Here is a 20,665-nt window from a genome sequence, read left to right as displayed (position 1 = left end):
TTACTACGGCCAGAGGTGGTTGTTCTGGGTACTGATATCTCAGGATCTATGCACCCAAATTGCGTGAAAATGTTGTCTCATGTGAGTTCTAGTCAGGGTTGCGATTTGTGCTTTTACCAGTGGGGGGGATGTCTTCGGGGTTTATTAGAATTATATATGTTACCAGCTTGGACCGTGGCGTTACGCATGGTTAAACAGCTATTTATAAATAGATGTTAATGCCGAAACTCACTATTCACGCATATGCACTATCAGAAAAGCCATCCCTTGTTATATCTTTAAAAGTACATTATAGGTAAAGCTTATTTACAAAATCCTCTACATACAGGTATATGAGGGGAATTCAAAAAGTAGATTCACATTTGTGAAAAGCTGTACTTATTCTGATGATAGAAAATTGAAACATATTAATAGTATTAATAGTAAGACTTATTAAAACCTTTCAGCATTCGGCGCCACAAATTTAAATTATATGTAAAGTTTTACTCCAGTGCTTGGGAAATAAACATCCCAGGTTGGGACACACAAACTAAAACCAGAGGAGGGGATGGTCTGATGCAGAGGGGGGGAAATCCCCCCCTTCCGTCCCTGCAAATCGCACACTGGTTCTAGTATAATGTATTTGTCCAATGAATACCCGTTTATCATCTGCATTTCTTCTTGGTGTAGCAATTTTAATGGCCAGTAGTGTATATGAAAATGAGCCCTGTTAGATCATACTGGAGAGTTGGAGCGAATTGTTTGGGCACCCTTTGAACGGTTATGGGACGTAATAAAGAGGTCGAATCGTGCACGAAATCCTGCACCGGCAACACTTAGACAAATATGGACGGCTATAGATGCAGCATGGCTCAATGTTTCTACAGAGGACTTCCAACGACTTGTTGAGACCGTTCCACGGGGAATTGAACTACGCCAGGCAGGTGGTGGTCTGGCACAATGTTAGGAAGTATCCATTGACTTTTGTCACCTCGGTGTATATTAATTTTGGATGTTACACAATTATATTTTTGTGACTGTTGATAAATTATCGTGCAGCTTAACGACAGAATTTCAGTCTGGTACGTAGTCCTCATTAACTCTAGAAACAAAATATATTGTCAATTACGGTACAGCAACTGACGGGATTCATGTGTGGCTGCGTACGTCTGCACAGTGTATGAGGCTGCGACTTCACATCTCCCTCCACGTGTCTCTTCCTCCTCAACACGTGATCTGCAACGTGTTCTGCGCCAGGGTGAAGGGGTGGGGCGACAACTGTGGAACGTGCAGTCCTCAAAGCGGGCTGCTGGCATCAGTTACGCGTGCGGGTAGCGGCGGCGGCGGCGCGTGTTCCGCCTGCGGCTGCACGTGCATGCCGCAGCCTGCCACGTGGATCTCTCTCTCCCTGCAGGCTCTCCTTGACGGTGACGGATAGGGCTGCCGCGCGGACGGACGGACGGCGGCCATTATTAGTTTCCGGCCAGCCTGTTGTCGGGGCTTAGGCACGGGTGCACCCAGGTGGAAACGGCGCATGCGTAGAATACTGATGCAACTTGTGGTAAACAGGAAGGCGTTGCACGCGTTTATCTTGTTTTAACTGAAATGCGGGGGAAATGGTAGTTTTGTGTATTTGTAGTCGGTGTTTTCCTTTCGTGCTCGCTCTCTTAGCCAAGGTTACTAACGCAAATATGTGCCCCTAACACGCTCAATATTTATTGCACAGTATCTGATATCGGCGTTGCCGGTTTCTTCAATATGTTGAAGAAGACTGCAGATCTTGAACACTGCAGATTGAAACTTCCTGGCAGATTAAAACTGTGTGCCGGATCGAGACTCGAACCTTTGCCTTTCGCGGGCAAGTGCTCTACCATCTGAGCTACCCAGGCACGACTCACGCCCCGTCCTCACAGCTTTAATTCCGCCAACACCTCGTCTCCTACCTTCCAAAGCTGTGAGGACGGGCCGGCCCGGGTGACCGTGCGGTTCTAGGCGCTTCAGTCTGGAACCGCGTGACCGCTACGGTCGCAGGTTCGAATCCAGCCTCGGGCATGGATGTGTGTGATGTCCTTAGGTTAGTTAGGTTTAAGTAGTTCTAAGTTCTAGGGGACTGATGACCACTGATGTTAAGTCCCATAGTGCTCAGAGCCATTTGAACCATTGTTGTGAGGACGGAGCGTGAGTCGTGCTTGGGTAGCTCAGTTGGTAGAGCACTTGCCCGCGGAAGGCAAAGGTCCCGAGTTCGAGTCTCGGTCCGGCACACAGTTTTAATCTGCCAGGAAGCTTCATATCAGCGCGCACTCCGCTGTAGAGTGAAAATTTCATTCTAGAGACTGCAGATTGTCACTCGTTCATTGGATGAATTCCCGTAAAGAACTGAAAAATATAATTGAAAAGTGGACTGGAAGCTGTATATGAAAGCACTATGTGGTACTTCGACGAAATGAAGTTCCTGATTGACCAGGAAATGCACCATAATTCGTTTTCCGCAACATCGGAGGTAAGTAAAGATCATGGTATCATTAGAGTAGGCAGAGAAGTTCATTGTACTGGTAGCAGTTGTCAGAATTGACAAATAAAACAAGGTCAGGTGTCCAGCAAGCATAAGTATTTTTTCTGGCAAGAGTTGTCACAGTACACACACGTAAGATAATGTAAGCTTTCAGTAAGCACAATTATTTTATTTCATTTGCAATAGTAGTTAGGGCAGAGAAAAGCGTAGAAAACAGTACATGAACACGATAAAGTTTACTGTTCTCTTTTTTAAATTGCAGTAGTCTTTTTTTGTTGGTTTCGAAGATGCGATGCTAGAGCCTCTGGTCCACACAAAGTCACAGAAGGCTTGCCCGACATCGTTCGTCCATTCTTCACGATTACTGTGTGTGTGTGTGTGTGTGTGTGTGTGTGTGTGTGTGTGTGTGTGTTGCAAGGTAAACAACTCGGTAGCAATACGTCGCAGGCATGTTTGCTGTGAAGGCAGAGTTTTAACTGCCGCGTTCCTGGCATAAATATCGCGTGCATTCTTGGTCTTGCGCTTACGCTCACTGTATCGACACAATATTATTGTCCCAGTAATACTGAACGTGTGAGGGCCACTGTGAAGCGGCTATATTCTTCGTACGGGTAGATTAATTGTAAATCGTTTGTATTCGTTAGACTCGAAGTACCAATTCGTGACTCCCTAAAACGTTTCGTACCAGACTCGACTGCCGTATTCCACTAGTACGTCTCAGCGGGCCGAGTCGATGAAGTAACGAAACGGCTCACCCATTTCTGACCGACCCGGGAAGAGCTTGTGCCGACGCAGAGTAGCGCTTAGGTTTTCCATTTCGTTGCTCTTCATGCCTTCCTGTACTCCTGTGAATTTGCTCTCGCCATGCGTCTGGTCAGCAAACATAAATAGCGTAATAATAGTTAGTTTGTACATTTCACACGTCAATATTTTTTCAAAACTTGAATCTCATTTCTTACCTGTGCCCTATAAATACCAACAGTGTTGATACCGTAACCCTAACATGATTTTATTTAATTTTTAGTCGTAATTCACCTGTTTGATTCAACAAATAATAGACGTTTCATAAAGAAGTGAAGTATTTGCTGAGATTTGCGCAACATTAAATTTGGTGCTGTCAATGAAACGTTTCGTTAGATACAGTAATTTTCAGGTGGATATAATTGAATGTGGGATAAAAATACGTATTTTGAACCAGCGACCAATAACCTACCTATTCACCCATTGGTTCCGTGGCGCTAGAAATGTTAACGTATGCTTAATTATTCATACGCAACATCCTAAATGGATGGTAAAACTTAATATACTTACATTAAGAAATTTAAACAGTGTCTCCAGCTTGAAACATTTTTTTAGGAAAAGGTCTGTATTTACAACACGATTGCTGTGCTCAGCTTTTCTCAAAGACCCCTTGCACATTAGTTGCCCATAGTAACTACATTGCTTTATACGGTGAGAGACAACAGAAATAGCCAGTTAGTATTTACAATTAGACTAACGCGGGATTGACCCTTCTTAATGAACATAAAGGATGATGTTGGTAATGATCACCGTTGACTTCTAGTCAGCGCTGTGCTCGATTTATCAAACTGTGAGAGACGCGAATCAGCTCTGCCTGGGGGATAGCAGCAACTGTGTTTCCAGTATCCTGCTGTAGCTCCTCGAGTGTGTGAGGATTATTTGAGTACACGTGATCCTTCAATTTTACCCGCATGAAAAATCACAAGGAGAGAGATTAGGTGATCGAGATGTCCAGGAGGTTGCACTGCCTCTGCTGACTGTCCTCTCCAAAATACCTCATGCACTGTTGACGAAGTTGTCAAGGCGGTATGTGCTGCTGCTCCGTCTTGCTGAAAGGATCCGTGCAGTTGCTCATCTTGTGTCTGTTGGTCCACATAATGTATTAAACAGTTTCGCGACGTAACAGTTAGCATTGACGTGTTTGAGAAACCGCCGTGTTACATTGTGGGCAATCAGATTCTGCGCATGAAGCACCAGTCTTGAGGCGATGCAGCGGCTGTTCAAAGCAGTAATAGCGATTAATGGGGTGTGTTCTGTGAGCTCACAAAGCCTGACAGGATGAACCAGGCCTCAACTTAAGAAATGAAAAACTGAGGTTTCAAAAGTCGTGATTCCACATAGAATCCAACGGCAGAACTCAACACATGAAAGTTCCTGTGGACACCTTCAGTCATGTCCAGCAGTAAATCTGTAAGGTTATAGATGTAGATGCTTCTCGACAATATTTCGACACGAAGATCTGTTGCGTTCCACTTGCACGGATTGAGATTCCGTTGGATATGATTTCCAGGTTTTCCTCCACTCGACAATATTTCCTGTTGGTCGAACTCATTTCGGACAGTTGCGGCTTTTGTTCGCTACAGAGATCGTTTCGCGCCATTTTGCCAGTGACTTTTACATTGCAGACATGGCTGAAGATTTTGCCAAAAAATCTGCAGTCTTAAACTGTAGTGCAAACAGTTCCACGCTAGTTTTTCACGAATTCGCTTGACAGTCGAAAATGAACGGACACAGTTTTACCCCGAGTGCCATTTTGTTTTGCATTCAGCTGGTCACTAAACAAATCTGCTGCTCTCTCACTCACTCAAACTTAATGGCACAGTAGAAATGTAATACCCGTCTGGTCAAGGAGATTGAAACATTAGGTTTTGTTATACTTTAATAATAAATGTTCGTAAATTTGTATTCGAAATGTAGTCTACTCAGTTTTCGACGTAAATTTGATTCTGGAGCATGAAATCACGTAGTATTTACGAACTCCTACGTTGTGATTACTCAAGTAGACGTGCAGTATTTCTTGCTAGAAATTTTTGCAGCAAGTAGAACGAGAATGATGTACCGCTGAGGAGGTCGCTCTCAAAAGTCTCGGAGCGCGGTTAACAGTTTCCAACCTGCCAAGTCTGCCCGCTTTGCGGATGACTCGCCAGAGCGGGACACTGTTATCCTTTTGTATCTGCTTGCTACCATCAACGATCCGCTAACTCTTGTACCGAAAGCGACCGACCGCCTTTTGTGCTTTCTGAACGTAGTCTGAACTTGGACAAGATCCTAGAGATTCCGACTGTGTATGCCGTCATAGTCTCATCAGCATAATGATGTAATGCTTTCCTGATTATGTATTTTAAGTTACGTCAAGTTTCCTTTATTTTCTTCAGTCACCTTCTTTACGTATTCTGGGAAGTGTGTCTTCCGTGTCTAGTGGAGAGATCTATCGGGTGAGGATCTGGTCCTTACAAATCATGATTTTCAAAGGTCGCGTTACATTTTAACTAATACCTGAGACATGCGACGAATAATACGGTACTCCAGAAATTCCGAATTCTACCGCCACTCGAGATTCCGCATCCAACTTCCATAGTAATTGCCTTCCTTTGACACAACACTTCAAGCAAGAGTAAAAACTCCAGAACTATTCGTTTGGGATGTTAAACAGTTTCCTTGGAAGGAAAAAAACTATTTTTTTTGAGCTTGTACGTTGCGCTTTGATTAGACTCGTGTATTTATTGCATGAAGCGAGTCGTCTTCATGATACGAACTGTGTGCTTACTTCGATCGTGTAAAACGTCAAAGACGTGAAGCAATTACGTTTTGATTTTTTAAAAATGTTACGTCTCATTTTTAACACTGTGAAAACCAATATTTTGTAAAGCGAAAATTGTAGCATGCAGAGAAGAAAGGAAAATTGTAAGTCGCAGCTAACTAAAAGCTTGATTATATATCCAGTTATGTTTTCACTGATTTCTAGTTTCATGAAAACCCCATCCTGACGACAATAAAACCATACCGAAACTAAACGCGTTTGGGGACGACATGAGGAACAATCGTTTGCTTCATGCGAAGCAAACAAGCCAAAAGAAGTAACACTTAAGGGAATGCACAATATCAGGTGTTGGGTTTCCTGATTTTGATGCAAAAATTGTAGTTTCTCGGATTGTGCGTTACTATTTCGAAGGAATATGTATCGTAACACTTAGACTAGCCTGATAGTGTTTCTGCCATTTGCAATATAAGTAGCTTAAAGAAAAACATAAAACAAGCACCGTGTGGTACTGCATTCTTACAGATGCTATACTCATTAGCTTCACCGTCTATATCAATTTAGACTAAGTATACTACGAACACAAAGTAGCGGCTAATGACTGAGAAACATGTTTTCGAAGAATAAAATGCTTTGCGGTAATGTTAAGTCTAAAGAATGATCTCTCTCTTGCAAAATGTTCGCGTTAGTCTACAGAACTTAGTAATTTAATAATTTCTATACTTGATTTTATATGAAACCTGTGACTGTTCCAAAACATAAGACAGATGTAGCATATTGTTTTAAAGTCATCACCCACACTGCTCAATTAATAGTACCGTCCACCTTAACATGAGGGATTAAAAGTTCTCAAAACGTGCCGTGGAATAAATAAATAGGAGTGCCAGTGTGCAGAACATCGTAAGACAATTGGAATTTATTTGCAGTTCTTCAGAGCCAGGCGAACAGAATTAGTCGTAACGTAAGGACAGTGAAAATGATTAATCACTAGTAAGTCAATACAGGTCACAGTCGTCGTCTGAGAATGGCCGCGCTCTCAGAAAAGAACTGTTACGTCGATTATCTTGGGTGCTCTTCCGCGAATCCTGTTAAGCGGAAATCGCCTTATCGCCCACTAAGATAACCGGCCGTCTTTGGAGAGACGCGTTGTTCGTTAAGTTTTTAGTCTACTTCCGCTGGCAAAAAGCGGCGCTTTTCCGCGGAAAGAGGATAACGAAACAATGCGATGAGGTTGCTCCAGTATGTCATCCCATTACAGATCGGATAGATAGTTCCAGTTAATGTCTTGTCGTTCCCAAACGCGCGGAAAGCTGCTGAAAATAAAGGACTAAAGCAAGAGCAAACGACACCTTTCTATCGTGTCCTCTGTTATTGGCTTTCGTTTTTTCTCCATTTTTATGACATTGTATCGAAAAAATTTCGTTAGCGATCACGTTCGACCATTTTCTTTTCTTTAGACTCGTAATATCTTTATTACAGGATGAAGAAAGAAAATAAGAAATGAAACATTTTGTGATTCTCGTGGTGGCTATAACTGGATAACTGAATCATCAGGCGCTAAAAATGATATGGCCATTTTGATGCGAGTTTTGTGATGTGCTCGTGACTTAAATATGGCGCTCAGCTTTTTCCGTCGACAGACATAGCAACCGCTTTGACACTTTCTTCATAGCTGTTGGTTTTTGAATGACGTGTAACGTGCTGCAGTGTGTGTGAATAACTGTTCACGAACGAACTACGGTGGTAGTGCGTACCTTACTTAGGTATTTGTGAAGTTTACACTTTGAGAGAGAATTGTCACGGTAGAAACGGCACTGAGCTCGTGTTCAGATTGACCAATATTTAAATCCCCCTTCGGCTGCCTTGCTTGTATTTCCTGGGATTTCCGTAAACGGCTTCAGGCGAATGATGGGTGATAAGATGGTTTATAAGAGAGCGATAAATTTCTTTAGCCCGATTTTGTGGGAACTCTGTCGACGGAGCCATTGAATCTAACTTTCCAAACGTGTTCCGCAATGAAATTAGATGGGATGCCCCTTCAGTCGCATAAATTTGATTCTGTTTCACCAGTAACACGAATACTGCTTGTTTTATTGTTTTTTTTTTGTGTCATCAGTCTTTTGACTGGTTTGATGCGGCCCGCCACGAATTCCTCTCCTGTGATAATCTGTTCATCTCAGAGTAGCACTTGCAACCTACGTCCTAAATTATTTGCTGGATGTATTCGAATCTCTGTCTTCCTGTACAGTCTTTGCCTTCTACAGCTCCCTCTAGTACCATGGAAGTCATTAGCTCCTGCGCAAAATCTCTTCTTTCCTTAATTTATCAGTCAACCTAATTTTCAACATTCGTCTGTAGCACCACATCTCAAATTGACGTTTAAACGTAGATATCTCTTACAGTACTACAGTCAAAATGTTAAAACTTCAGAACATAGTGCACGATATTCTGTGCTGCTTTTATTTGATCATTTTCATTGACCTTCATTTATATGAATTTCAATTTTTTAAGTACCGGTGTGCATATAATGTACCTTATCTCGTATACTAATCAAGCATTAAAGTTGAAACTTTACAGCTTACACCTGCATAAAAGGTTGGTAGATGGTAAAACGTGTGCAACGGATTTTTGTTTAAGCTCATACTTACTTTCAAATTAGTTTTTCAGCTTTATGTTAAAAGCAACTGCGCAATATTGCTCATGCAGTAAAGGAAAACTGTTCTTACACACCTGAAGTAGTACTGCACAGGATTGTTCAGTAAGTGATTTTGAAGAATTGTACTAAATATCAAGATGTTAGCTTTTAAAGTTGCTGAAAGGTAAAGCTCAAAAAAATCACTCTTCGGAAAATCTGATACAAAATTTTTATTTCAGTTTTTACCAATAACGGTTTTTACCAATAGCAGTTATCATATTCATAACCATAATCCTCATTATTTTCCCTTGCCTCCTTTTCCTAGCTAACTTTTGCGTGTTCCCTTCGGCTGCTTTGGCTTTGTCAAGTCATGCTTCATCGGTGCTTCGGAGTATTTTCAGTATGAATGCACGTGGATGGGAGCCTAATCTGTCGAGGCACTGAATCCTACCTACAAGTCAATATTAAACACAATAGGCATCACATGCAGCTATCTTCGCAGCATTAATACTGTTTTTGGACAACGCATCGTTATAAGGTGTTTGTAGGACTCATTCACATTTTGTGTTTTCACTTGTACGCATTTTTTCGGAGGTAAAGGGTTGGTGAGGTATCTGAAAGTTCGTTTTATAACATTTAAAACAGCAGGTGGCAAACCATGCTTATGGGTGTACGGTTTTCCTCTTTCTTCCGCGTGACGATATTTGCACCGCGATATGGTTCAAATGGCTCTGAGCACTATGGGACTTAACATCTGAGGTCATCAGTCCCCTAGAATTTAGAACTACTGAAACCTAACTAACCTAAGGACATCACACACATCCATGCCCGAGACAGGGTTCGAACCTGCGACCGTAGCAGTCGCGCGGTTCCAGACTGAAGCGCCTAGCACCGCTCGGCCACTTTGGCCGGCGCAGCGCGATATGTCGCAGAGAATGTGCTGAGGATTCTAATCTGTGAAAAGTTACTGAAAGAACATCGCTCACAACTACTTGCTCCATTATTTTCACATTATTTACATTGCCCCTGACGATTTTTCTGTGATGTATTTGTAATGTGTCAATTTCTTTGCCTGAAAGTCTGTTAGCACTTCCCAGTGGCTTTCCATTTTCTAATTCCTTGGCCTTCATTCCTTTCGCAGCCTTCTTGATACATCTGCAGTTTGTTTCGAGTGTGTAATCGAAGAATCAATACAAGAATAGTCTAGCTTAGAGAAGATGTGGATCACAGCACGGAAACACGGGGCGTGCCAGGCGCAGGCGGTCAAAGAACTTAAAAAAAAAATGTTTCTAGGCAGATTTAGATTCTAAAACTTTGAGATGTCATTCTTAAAGTATCAGCCTAATAAATTAAGAAATTAAAAAAGATTCCAGTTTTTCCGCTATTTTGCCCTGCATCTGCTCTTAAGCTTGTTGCTATGCGTACACAGAATTTGCCCCGGCGAATGTTCGCTGGGGGACAGTCTGTTACGCGTAATGGTTCCATGCTTGGCGACATTTCTGTGGCTGACAGTTCTTGTTCGAGCCCTCCAAATAACCGATATTCGCAGCGCGCAGAAGCGCTGTCGCAGATGGGGCACCCTCCTGCTGAGACTTGCAGCTTCCCACGGCGCTTTCACTGCATCTAAAAATACCGGCCACTTGTATTGTGAATTGGACAGGCCCGGCCAGCAGGAAGGGCAGCGTTCTGGAAGATGGCGCTCCGTGTGCCAGCCGCGAACGACTAGACCGCAGGGTACTTACCTGAATTAAGCCTTCCTCCCCCTCCAGCTCCGAGCAAAAACCGTCAGCGAGATGGCAGGGAGAAAGTGCACGCTGAATGGGTACTTCATTTCCGTACTCTGGTGCCACTGCAATCGAAGAGAGGCCACTTGCTCTTCGCTGGAGTTTTTCTGTCTGACCAGTAAATGCAGTGCACTGAAGCCCTTTGCTGGGAGAGTTGCCGTTCTGTAACTGCGGTTTTTCCGCCACTGTCGAGTCGTGCTAGGACCGAATTTGAATAATGACAAGAGAAAGGCGTCTATGCAATGAGAGTTAAAAGTATCCAGTGCCTGTAGTACATTGCGAAGTATTGCCTGACTACGTGTGCGTGAAGGAAAAGCAGACTGTTGGTTTTGTGGGTATTTAAAGTTATTTTTTCTTGGTACAGACGTAGGGACAAAAAGAATTAAGTTCGGGGAAAAGCACAAGAAAATAATCAGGGAGACCTGTCATAAAACAAACAACTGCAACTTTGGCACTGATCGAACTTCAAGTAAACCAAACACCCATGCAGCCAAGTGGGTTCTACGTGTATAAAAATTTTCTCTCGGTAGTGACACGCTGATTTCATGATTACTGTGGTTCTGCGCACGTTTGAAAACAAATAATTATGCAGGAACTCCAATCACAGTTTGTCTCCTGCAACATTGCTGCTGTGACACAAGCTTCTTAAGTTTTACGTTATATGTTAACAGTAGTTCCGATAGTCGCGTTTTCACGCGTATTGTAACCTGGGCCTAGATAAAAGCTTTGTACTAACAATTCTAGATATTACAACAATGAAACAAAATTACATGAGATCGCAATGGAATTTTGAAAATTTGCTCTCACCGGAAATATAGTTGACTTAATAGGATAAATCCAGTAAATGGTTGACTAGATACTAGAGCAGAACATCATACAGAAGGCCAATATTGAGTCGCAAGCTGTTTCTTAACGATAATACGGTACTTGCAGTCCCTTATTTTGAGAATCTTATCCTTTTAGAAATATCTGCTTCTGCATATTTTTCTGACAGCCGCATCAAACGCCAGTGCACTTTGTGTGTGTGTGTGTGTGTGGGGGGGGGGTTTAAAGACATACTTCTGTAAGTAGTTTTAAATTAGAAAATGGTGGCGAATGTGCGGCTAGTGACAAATGAGTGTTACGTTAGGTTCGCTTGCAGTGGTTCCCAACATTTCCGAGACCGTTACCCCTGAATGCAATCAGATGTTAGCTAATTATCCCCGCCATCACCAACAGTAGTGCCTAATTAAACATTAGAATGGAAAAGAATTTTCTTTGAACAATTTTATTTTTGAAATAAGCAAAGGTAAATAATATTCAACTTTTGGTTCGTCTATGTGTTACATTAAACCATGAACTAACTAGTTAGTGACAAAATGGGCACTGCTTATTTCAATGACCCAGTTGTATGATGATCAAGTAATTCTCGGTGCATTATGAATGAAACCTACAACGCCTCCTCAGAAAAGAAATACGCCAACTATCCGCTGGTCTATTGCAGGAACTACCAGCAACTCGGAGAATGTATTTCCACGAGATATTTAACTACATGCCACGTATATATCTCAGTTTTACTACCATAGATGATTGGCACAAAGTGCAAAGTATGTGTGGAAGGACTATGTGAGGAAGATGATGATCCTACATTCGTTCACAACCTCTAATCTCCTTAACTTCGTGTTAGGCGTTAATGCTAGTATTAAAAGAAAGTAATTACTAGTAACTAGTATCTTAGGAGATAGTGATAATAGTAATAATCTTTTAAAAATAGTTTAGTTTCGTGACGGAAACACAGTCGGACAGTTGTGTTTTTACCACTCAGAAAATTAAATTTCATCCCTCAGGAGGTAATTACTCCAGATCGGGAACTACTCGCCTGCACTAACATTTCCCATTGCTGGATTAGATGGACTAGACTATCGCCGGGCGTGAAACGGAAAACCGTTAGTAGATAAACGGTCTAACATTTCTTAGACAGTATTATTGTTTGCTGACTGCTTACATCAGTTGTCATATTCCTCAACGAAAAAACCTTTCAAAAATTCCGTGGCCTAATTTGGTGATTATCTTCCGACACGAAGCAAAGTACGATTCGTATCAACAAAATAGTGATTTCAGCCGGAACTGTCGCTAGAGGATGATGTTTTTGACGGTGTTTGTTTTGAAAGGTGAAGCACTACCTTTTTGATTAAATGTGTTACCACTCTTGTCGTATTATATTTAATACAATGAATCTTTCCTTTGTAATCATCTGATAGAAGTGCATGACATTACTGGAGCTTGACTAGTACCGTGAGGTCGCTGGATCCAATCCAGTGCTGCAGTTGGCTTTCGCTGGAATGCGCTTTCCCTTCTCACCCTTGGAACTCATGGCTGTCTTCCGTTGTTCCTAGTGAGAGTATTTTGCTGTGCTGTGCACAATAATCAGCTTTACAATTCGATCAGCATTGTAACGGCTTGCGTGAACGGAAAATAGCCCTGTTTTTTAATAGCAAAGTTGTTTTCGGACCCGGGGCCAAATGGATGCAAAGAGACTGGCATTGTGTTATACAGACGCTGTGGATTTGACTGAAAAAGACCGATCTCGCTATTACAAATTTTCACTGAAACTGGATGAATTACGTTAACGATCCCTCCCTGAACGAGATACAAACTACCACATCAGACCATGTTTGTTTACGGAATTCTTATCGGTATTTCCTCTTTCATATGCTCGCATGTTAGAATAGTTCTACATTTCAATTATCACTGAATGTAAGTATAAAGTAAAGAGTTCCGTTTTTGAATGTTTTAGAGTGACTACTGATGGAGGCGTAACGGCCCAAGTTACCTACGCTTCAGTTGATGCGTTTTGATGAGTCCCCTATCATCAAAGCACTAAAGATCACAAAAAGGCAATGGCTCCCGAAAAATGAGCTGCGTTAAATGACCTGTGAAATCGAATTAAACAGTTTTAGAGCATATTGATTCTCGTGAAAAGAAAGTTTTACCATTTCTAAAATGTATTTCGACAAGAACCGTTTCACGTGTGGCTGAACGTATTTGGTAAATAATGAGTTGCTGTCGTTTCTCATCCAGTCCCATCCTGCACGAGGGGAAACCAACTCATTAACTTTGTATGCACTACAGTTTGTTTCCTTGTCCTTGGGGTCCCCTTGTCAATTATTCAACGTACGAGTAAACGACAGAAATGAGTGTGTTTCAAATTCTGGCGCACAAAATCAGGCAACTATTCCAGCTTAAAACCATTGACCTAGTAATGTTCTTTAAATCGGTCTTTTAACGTTCTGGCAGCAAATATCAGAATTTCTTCAACCTTCGGTTTGATTAACTTGAAAAGAAACCCGATATTCTGCTAATAGATTTGTCGCACAATAATTATTCTGCGCACGTTTTTCTTTGTTTTTAGTTTTCGTACTGCCAAAATTCTTTCAGTATGTGTAATTATGCCATTTGCTTCCCTGAAAGTTTTGTGTGTCTATACAGCTGCTGAGACATGGCTCGCTGTTATTGATGCCAGGCGTACATAATTTGTTAGAACTGAAAATGAAAATTTGTCGCCGTTTATATGTCTTGTATTACTTTATTTTCTGTATGTTATACAGTTTTTAGTCGTGTTTCGTACAGTATTTTGGAGGGATGTCGTGAGATACATCATGATTTTATTTCTTTGTTAACAGACTGTGTGATTAAAGAGCTTCAGTGTTCTTACTGTCGAGAACAAAATATTTGCATAATGCATTGCCTGTAATTTAGGCTCATCATTAGTTTTCACATTTGTAAATAGGCATATAGGCATTACACTACAGCTTACTTTTGCTAAAATCCTCAATTTAGACTTCCCTCGCCACCTTGCCCCCCCCCCCCCTCCCCTCCCCTCCCCACTTTCCGGAGTTCTTCCCGCCCCTTTTTAACCGTTTCATCCCATCTGCCTCATTCATCTCCATTCCGTGCTGCTTTCTTTTCCGTCTCCCCTTTCCATTACCCCCTCATCTCCTTCCGCTGGTCCTTTCCTGGTAATTCTATGGATTCCTCAGATGCTACTGTTTGTATAATTACGTTTATTTTACGAAATTACTTCTGCATGTGACCTTGCTGTTGTATCTCCCTCAATGCTGGTCCATTTTTAATTCAAAAGTGTAAAAAATGACTAGGCTTGTGGATAGCTTTTAATAGCATGGTTTTTAAGCGTTGTTTGAACATTCGTTTATGGTTTATGCTCATGTTTGGCGAATTTACCGTAGCTATGCCACGGAATGGCAATGCTGTATAGGCTACAATGTAGTAATTCTATGACGACGTATTGACATTTTCAGTGCTTATGGCACGTAGATCTTAACCTCTCTGGATTTATGTCAGACCGTAGTATTACATTGTATTATGTGTGTAGATAAGCTAACTTAAAATCATATGCATGTGACATGTCTGTTATGTAAGGGTATTGTATACTGCTTGTTTTTTAAGACCGTGGATTGCTATGGAAACATCCTTCCCTGAAATAAAAGAATCACAGCGCCACCTCTCCTAGCTTTCCTATAGCTTCCATCTCGACCTGTATCATTCGTTAACGAGCTTTACTTGGAACCATACGCATATGTAAGCACTTTGTTTCACTGCTGTTTTGACGAACATTTTACTTGGCAAACATCGGTATGTACTGGTTGTGATATGCTATCCATTTATGCTTTGCACTCGTATTTAACGTAAACATGTGTTTGTATATATCGTAATTTTTAGGTTGTGACTGGCATGCCTTGAGAACTTACCAAGGACGCGCTGGCATGGATTGTTTCGGCGCCACATGCCTTTAGGCAAGATTGGGCTTCTCATGAAGATGTGAAAGCGATTTGTTGTTATTCACAATGTATGAAGAGAATCGTTTTTAATTTTAAGAAAACCCTTTAACATCGTAGACATCTTCCTTTAACTTAACTGAATAAAAAACCTGTACACCGCGCTTCCCTAAGATACATTTAGATTATGTCACCTGCATTACTGAACAAAGAAATGCGACTGTGTTAAGCGGAGAGCAAGAAGAAACGAATAATTCGCATTTCTGCTTTGTTAACATTTTGTATTTACGTAAGAGCAACGGTAATTATGGCCGACTGCATTTAAGTTGCGTCAAGCTCGATAACATTTCAGAATCACGACTCACCATCAGTACGAGTTGTTACGATGAGTCTCTTGTAACTACGACGTAAGTGAAGATGCAGTCTAATTTGCAGTTAAATATTTCGCACAGTTTCTAATTCTCTCTCTTTACTTACCTATCTACCTGTATCTCCCTCCCTTCAGAACACCCGCGCTTCCAATCTTTCATCCCCCCGTACACTTCTCTCCCGAGTTTATTTCGAAACCCGATATACAGGGTGCCCAAAATAATGTATACACTCTTTGAAACTGAACATCTCTTTAATGAAAGGGGTTAGAAATACTATTTTAGTAGTGTTAGGTGCCTCATGGTCCGAATTAAGATGGTAAATGTTCAAACTGGTGTCCGTCGACGACGACTTACGACTGAGCGATGTGCCAACTTTGTTTCCAACGGAATAGCATCACAGGCTTGCTAAATTTGGTCTCTGAGATCATCCAGTGTGTGTGGTCTCGCGGCGTAAACTGTGTTCTTGAGAGTACCCCACAGAAAGAAGTCTAGAGGAGTTAAATCTGGAGATCGAGCGGGATACTCAATACTCCCTCTTCATCCTATCCATCTGACAGGCAATGTACGATTGGGAAATGCCCTCACATCCAGGTGAACGTGAGCGTCGCCTCATCCTGCTGAAAGTAATAATCTTACTTTCGTAACACAACGCTAAGACCAGGAGTTACCATTTCCAAGTACGAGTCGCCCGTGACAGTATTATCAAAGAACTACGGCCCGATTAACTCTCTAGAAGACACACCACACAAGACTGTTGCTCCTGGTAGATTAACATGCCTTTGCTCGGTTACGTATGGATTCTCTCTGGCCCAGTACACGCAATTATGGCGGTTAATTGTTCCATCAAGTTTAAACATCGCTTTATCTGACCACAGAATTCGATGTTGGAAATGTTGCTCTTTTTCACATCTGTTTCTCTTTTTCACATCTGGTAATGAACCACTCACAAAATTCGTTTCGCCTATCAGGAACATCCTCGTTAAGAGCGTGGGTGGAGAAGACTTAGAATGTAAGACTTAAAGTTCAGAGACCGCAAAATTCTATGAACACTGTTTCTGCAGATTCCAGTCTGACGAGAGCATTGCCTCACAGATTTCTTCGGGGATCGTGTGTGCGCCTGGGTTACTGTATCAACACTCCCATTGCCTGTTGAGCTTCTCTTTCGACGCTATGTCCCTTCTTCATATCGTGCACCGTTCCTTCGACTTCAAACTTATCTCTGATTGTTGTAATTGTTACTCTTATCGGTAGTGGTGTTCCAAATTCAACTCTCCAACGTCGGCGCACCGCACTCACATTCTCTGTTTTTCAGTAGCACTTTAGCACTCATTTCCGTTGTTGAAACGATAACGCCTTGTTCGCTGACAATCCTTAAACAGAAGAAAGCATTGCTATGTTTTTCACCGCCTTCTAAATCATTACCCATAAAAAATTGTATTTCTTTCTTCTTTAATTAAAGAGGGATTCTGTTTCAAAGAGTTTGTACATTATTTTGGGACACCATGTAGAATAGGTCTTTGATTATAATCGTATCCCTTTTCTTTTGGTAACAGCTACTTCTGCTTCTGTAGGTGACAATTGTCACTGTTAAAATAGTGTATATAAACTTCAGTGCTGAAGCGATTGTCGGACACTTCGCTAAACTGTAACGCTTACATTTAAACTGTATGTCTCGTGTGTGCAGAGAGTCGTTGATACCTTTGGAATCTATGATCATGTCTATTTCATGAATATTCGGATTGCAAGTCACGATTTTTCTCTCTTGTCTCCATGTCCTAATAGGTGGTGTGCATCAAAGGAACATCAGTTAACGACTATTCACTGATTTATTCGGTAGGTCTATCTAGCTCCAACCGACCAAACAGGAGCAATGTCAAACATGGAACTGGTATATAGGAGGCGTGAACTTCAAACTTGGTTTAGTCTTCTTGGTGCTATAGGTTTTCGGTGGTGCTCTTAAATCACGTCGAAAGACAACTTGGTTATTCTTCAAACAGTCCGTAGCGTTTATATGTCTCCCAGCTCCTCCGGTCCGCAGCTCGTGGTCGTGCGGTAGCGTTCTCGCTTCCCGCACCCGGGTTCCCGGGTTCGATTCACGGCGGGGTCAGAGATTTTCTCTGCCTCGTGATGACTGGGTGTTGTGTGATGTCCTTAGGTTAGTTAGGTTTAAGTAGTTCTAAGTTCTAGGGGACTGATGACCATAGATGTTAAGTCCCATAGTGCTCAGAGCCATTTGAACCAGCTCCTCCGAATGAACTCGGTCTTCACCTGTACAAGGTCTCGACGTTGACGAGACGCTACAAATTCTGACCTACATTCCTCAAGGCCTTTATACTCTTGTTCCCGTCTCGTAACTGTCAGGAATCGAAAAACCGAACGTTGAGTAGTGGAAATATCGCATACACTGTTCACGTTTAAGAAAAGACGCAGTATCGAAGTTACTTATAGCGGTGATGTAGCTACACATGTACTGAAGTCCCAGGAGGAGATTATCACTTCCATAAGTGCTCTCCAGTTAGAATAAAAAATTGTAATCTAACTGAACACTCTAAATAAATGGCGCTGTCCTTGGAATTAATTGAAAATTTGACACCCGACATTAATAAATCACTATAGCGATGCAGTTTGCATCACTTTATCGGAGACTACAATATCAACAAATTCTTCACGTTATATTCCACTCAGACAAAATTCCTTTTTAGTGTGTGAACGATCGATACCATGATTCATAGGGCTCGGTTGTATATAATTAGTTCCTGTAGTGTTCTCTCAAAGTCAGCATGTAACCCTCTCGCAAATGCGTAATCTAACGGAGAGTGTTAAGTTTTCCCAGTTGCTATTGTTGCTGGTTCTTACCTTTTTGTTAGTAACGTCCGACTAATCGTGTCTTAACATAAGAACAGGAAGTAGACTGCTTATCATGTGGACTTTTGTAGTGACGAACACAGTGTCTGTCAGATAACAGCCGAGAGGAGACAAGCGGTGGACCCGACACGCGTGCGCAGTTGGTTCTGCCGCGCTGAGCGGACACAGTAATTGAGACTCGGTTTCAACATGCTTTCGCAGGCGCAACTCCGCCTAGAAAGTCGCGGTTTCTCCTTTTCCTCGCTGTGCGCATTCCGAAGACGTGCATTAATGCTTCACGACTATAAGCGAGCACTTACTGCAACAAAAATGCCGACTAAACTGCAGCCCAGCGGATTTGCGGCAACCCGCAGCGTTGGAAGCCGTGAGATGCGCCAACCCATACCGGCACGCACCCGACGGGGCCGAAGACGCTTTCGGAAGAAAGCGTCGCCGAGTATTTCTTGCTCTGGTGTGCCGTGAAACCGCCTCAATTGCTCAGAAATAACCGTGTAACTCTACCGTCGCCTCTCTTAAGTAGCCAAGTCGAATCTTTTTTCGTGAACGACGTGTAGTGAAAAAGCTGCCCTACTGTACTCATCGTCATGCAACCCGGTTTCTCCGGTTTCTAGTTGTGAGCATGTTGAAATTGCGATGCTAGTATCAATCGCCCGCACAGGTGTTTCCGACATCGGAAGAGAGCTCTGTGTGTATGACGCCACTGGCCCAGCCCAACTTGCTGCTTATTAATTATTCCGAAGATCTGAATGTTGAGCCAGTCATAATTCCATTCCTGGGATTAAAACAACGGGAAACGCTAAACGCGCGGCCAAGATATTGTCTTATATGTTGTTTTCTAGGCTAACTGAAATAGATCTTGGGTTCGTAGCGAATTGCATAGATCTTGTAAATCATTTCGCTACACTTACGTTACGGTTAATTGAAGCAAGATGATTTATGATTTACAAATAATCTGGTCCACATCACTACCTGCTTTCCTCCCTCACTGCTTGACTTTCGATAATACTTTGCCGATCGCCAGTACATACTACAGTACATAGCTACTTTTTAAGTTCTAGTACCCGTGCAGTTCAGAAGTCAGTCGGTCATCAAGCAGATATTGGGATTGAACTTTGCAGTAGACATGGTCTCACCACGAGTTGATTGCAGTGCCCTTGTAGACATAGTCTTACCAGGAGTACATTGTCGTTTAATGCTTGTCATCCGTCCCGTTACTATGCCAGGTGACGGTTCCTTCGAAGAGGGATTTCCATCCCATTCTTATCCAGTTCGAGGTATTGCTCCTTACTGCGCCATGACTACGTAATTCTCATTTGTTCAATAGGTCTGTCCTTTTTGCAATGTCAGTGATGGTTGTTCTCCTTTCCCTAAGTTGCATAGTTCAAGGGTGGTACAGACTGCTCGGCAGTTACGCACCAATTGTTGCCCGCCACTAGCAGGTATTTACCTCACACGTCTTAAACAAATCTAAATGGCTTTCGTACAATACAAAACGCAGCTACAACAGCTACGAAACGGAAGGTGACAATTTGCGGGCGACAATGAGCAGTCTAGTACTCGGGGCCAGTTTATCGCACGCCACCCGAAATACTCTTCTTCACCCCACCAATAATCGCTTCCAAAGTCTTCCCCCCTGTCTTCTTCCAATTTCTCTTCATTGAAGAACCCTTTTTGTTGATCTTTCACTGTCCGTTCCTAGAACATGTGCCAATCATGGTGCTGTTCTGCTCTTTTATCTGCAATGTCAGCCCCTTGTATGATATGGTGAGTTCGGCAATTATTCTGTAACTCCGTGTGCCATCTCTTTCAATCGTCCTATAGATTTTTCGGAAGATTCTTTCCTTAAATATTCGAAGTTGTCGTTTTCAGGATTTATTAGCGTCCATGCCTCACAAGCATGGGTGACACGATACCTGATCCTTACCTTGAGGTTATCCTCGAAGACATTAATTACCCTAGAGGATTTCTTCGTGTATGCCAAGATCACTTCTCTTCATGAATTTCTGTTGGCCAGTTGTTTCGGTTTTTCGTCAGTAAGGAAACACAATATTCTTTGTGAGCCCATTGTTCATTCTGAGTAAATGACTATGAAGTTGTAACGGCCGAATGTATCTGTGATCTTTTTCTGTTTCTTGTTAATTTCCTTGGATTTAATCATCGTCCACATTCCATTTTAACTTATCGG

At 42.1% G+C, this 20,665-nt stretch overlaps 1 protein-coding gene and 1 non-coding gene across 2 annotated transcripts in view; both read left to right on the top strand.

Annotated features, from left to right (window-relative positions):
• LOC124596275 overlaps positions 1-20,665 on the top strand; it is a 549,311-nt gene that overhangs the window by 143,427 nt on the left and 385,219 nt on the right. The gene's annotated exons all lie outside the window — the stretch shown is intronic.
• On the top strand, positions 2,166-2,240 carry Trnap-cgg. Its single transcript has one exon. It is a non-coding gene; the product is annotated as a tRNA-Pro (tRNA).

The sequence above is a fragment of the Schistocerca americana genome, chromosome 1, assembly GCF_021461395.2.
Source record: "Schistocerca americana isolate TAMUIC-IGC-003095 chromosome 1, iqSchAmer2.1, whole genome shotgun sequence".
Lineage (NCBI taxonomy): Eukaryota > Metazoa > Arthropoda > Insecta > Orthoptera > Acrididae > Schistocerca > Schistocerca americana.
This window is presented reverse-complemented; position numbering and strand designations above follow the sequence as displayed.